This window comes from Oncorhynchus clarkii, chromosome 20 (genome assembly GCF_045791955.1).
Source record: "Oncorhynchus clarkii lewisi isolate Uvic-CL-2024 chromosome 20, UVic_Ocla_1.0, whole genome shotgun sequence".
In the NCBI taxonomy this organism is placed as follows: domain Eukaryota; kingdom Metazoa; phylum Chordata; class Actinopteri; order Salmoniformes; family Salmonidae; genus Oncorhynchus; species Oncorhynchus clarkii.
Genome location: NC_092166.1, coordinates 43,105,066 through 43,108,017, shown reverse-complemented (window position 1 = coordinate 43,108,017; position 2,952 = coordinate 43,105,066). Strand labels below are relative to the sequence as shown.

The window sequence follows — 2,952 nt, the reverse complement described above, 5'->3', positions numbered from 1 at the left end:
ACTTTGAAAAAGTAAGGAAACATAAACAAATGGACATAATGAAATCATCATTTTTTTTTTCCCGGTTACCAGTTGCACGCGCATTTGCAATATGATTCTATAGTGGACATGATTCAAATGGACATGATGAAATCAACACAACGAGTGATGGAAATGAACAACTATCACTGCCCGGCCGTCCCGAGTTCATCAGTTCAGTCAATTTTGGCCCCCCAAAAAATTGACTTTGGCCTTTGACTTTTGACTTCCTATGAAATCATATTGCAAATGGACAAATCATATTCCTTATGCACAAGTAAAAAAAAAAATAATAATAATGATAATAAAGTATGACTAAAGTATGTCGATAAAGTTCTTATACATGTGTAATTGACACAAAAATTGAAAGAATTTTGAAAAACGGTCCAGAAAGCACTTTTTTAAGGATGTGTGAAGTTTTTTACCAAATTTTGACATTTTTGACTTTTGACTTTTGACTTCCTATGAAATCATATTCCAAATGGAGAAAACATATGCCTTATGCACAAGTAAAAAAAAAAAAAAAAAAATGATAATAAAGTATGACTAAAGTATGTTGATAAAGTTCTTATACATGTGTAATTGACACAAAAATTGAAAGAATTTTGAAAAACGGTCCAGAAAGCACTTTTTTAAGGATGTGTGAAGTTTTTTACCAAATTTTGACATTTTTGACTTTTGACTTTTGACTTCCTATGAAATCATATTGCAAATGTACAAAACATATGCCTTATGCGCATGTAATTAAAAAAAAAAAAAATATGATAAAAAAATTGGACAAAAGTATATTCATACAGCTCTTACACATGTGTAATTGACAAAAAAATCGAAAGAATTTCGAAAAAAGGCCCAGAAAGCACTTTTTTAAGGGGTGAAAAGTTTTTGAAAAAAATATCCTTTTTTCAAAAATTTTCTTTTGGATGTTGACTTGGGTTACATTTCCAATATGAAAAACCCCGGTGGAGCGCACTCGCCCCCTGTTGGATTTTTGAGGTGTTACAATTGGCAATTGCCATATGGCATTTGCCATATACTTTACACGAATCAACGCCGCTTTGGGTGGTATTGGACATCGTGTATATGGTTTGTCCAATGCCAATATCTTGCCATTCATTTTTGTACAATTCAGGGGGGTATTCCCTTACGCTGCTAAGGTTAAGGATGCTTGCAATAAACAATGATCAACCACAGAAAAGTATTAATCCGCCAGTCTCTGAATTGTTTATTGCAAGCAAAAATATATAACCGTGAGCTTGCAGTTCCTACAACTTCCACACGATGTCGCCAATAACGTCATTTTCGTTGACAAAAACATCAAATCCTTTGTGTAATGATTTGTCATTACACAAAGGATTTTTGTCAACGAAAATGACGTTATTGGCGACATCGTGTGGAAGTTGTAGGAACTGCAAGCTCACGGTTATATATTTTTGCTTGCAATAAACAATGATCAACCACAGAAAAGTATTAATCCGCCAGTCTCTGAATTGTTGCAATAGCATGTATTTTTTTTACCGACACAAAAGGTCAAGTATAATTACCTCTGAATCAGAGGAGTGGTCAGGGTGAGGAGAACTGTGTCGACCAGGGGCCTCAGGAGAGCTTCCGTCTTCAGGGGCGGTGGGACTGGATGGCCAAGACCTGGGAGCGTCAGCGGGTTCCCCTGACAGAGGGGCCGCCGAGCTGGAGGACGGGGCGCTCATACGAGGGGAGGGACATGAGGGATGTGGACTGTCTGGTCTACATCCTCCTCCTGAAAGCCCTCGTCCTCCTCGTCGAGCTGCTCGACAGCGGCTGCCTCTTCCGGAAGGTCAGGGTCCCCGCTGACATCCTGCAGCACTCTGCCAGTCTGCGAGTACAGGTACTCCACTCCGAGGAGTTCCCCTATGAAATAAAAAAAATAAAAAGCAGAGAAGTGTTAATGGGATGTAATTAATGCAACTGATGTAAATGTTCATTCTCTTACTTGACTTACCTGTGTACTCACTAGGCTTGGTGTAGTCCTTAACCTGTTCCTTGCCAAGCACCCTTTCGCTGCTAAGGTTAAGGATGCTTGCAATAAACAATGATCAACCACAGAAAAGTATTAATCCGCCAGTCTCTGAATTGTTGCAATAGCATGTCTTTTTTTTACCAACACAAAAGGTCAAGTATAATTACCTCTGAATCAGAGGAGTGGTCAGGGTGAGGAGAACTGTGTCGACCAGGGGCCTCAGGAGAGCTTCCGTCTTCAGGGGCGGTGGGACTGGATGGCCCAGACCTGGGTGCGTCAGCGGGTTCCCCTGACAGAGGTGCCGCCGAGCTGGAGGACGGGGCGCTCATACGAGGGGAGGGACATGAGGGATGTGGACTGTCTGGTCTACATCCTCCTCCTGAAAGCCCTCGTCCTCCTCGTCGAGCTGCTCGACAGCGGCTGCCTCTTCCGGAAGGTCAGGGTCCCCGCTGACATCCTGCAGCACTCTGCCAGTCTGCGAGTACAGGTACTCCACTCCGAGGAGTTCCCCTATGAAATAAAAAAAATAAAAAGCAGAGAAGTGTTAATGGGATGTAATTAATGCAACTGATGTAAATGTTCATTCTCTTACTTGACTTACCTGTGTACGCGCTAGGCTTGGTGTAGTCCTTAACCTGTTCCTTGCCAAGCACCCTTTCGCTGCTAAGGTTAAGGATGCTTGCAATAAACAATGATCAACCACAGAAAAGTATTAATCCGCCAGTCTCTGAATTGTTGCAATAGCATGTCTTTTTTTTACCAACACAAAAGGTCAAGTATAATTACCTCTGAATCAGAGGAGTGGTCAGGGTGAGGAGAACTGTGTCGACCAGGGGCCTCAGGAGAGCTTCCGTCTTCAGGGGCGGTGGGACTGGATGGCCCAGACCTGGGTGCGTCAGCGGGTTCCCCTGACAGAGGTGCCGCCGAGCTGGAGGACGGGG

General features: G+C 42.5%; 1 long non-coding RNA gene across 1 annotated transcript; it reads right to left on the bottom strand.

The window, feature by feature from the left end:
- Positions 1-1,773: 1,773 nt before the first annotated feature.
- On the bottom strand, positions 1,774-2,952 carry LOC139375662 (uncharacterized). Its single transcript, XR_011627835.1, has 4 exons — positions 2,798-2,952; positions 2,179-2,521; positions 1,994-2,070; positions 1,774-1,902 (listed from the first exon to the last, which is right to left on the bottom strand). It is a non-coding gene; the product is annotated as an uncharacterized lncRNA (long non-coding RNA).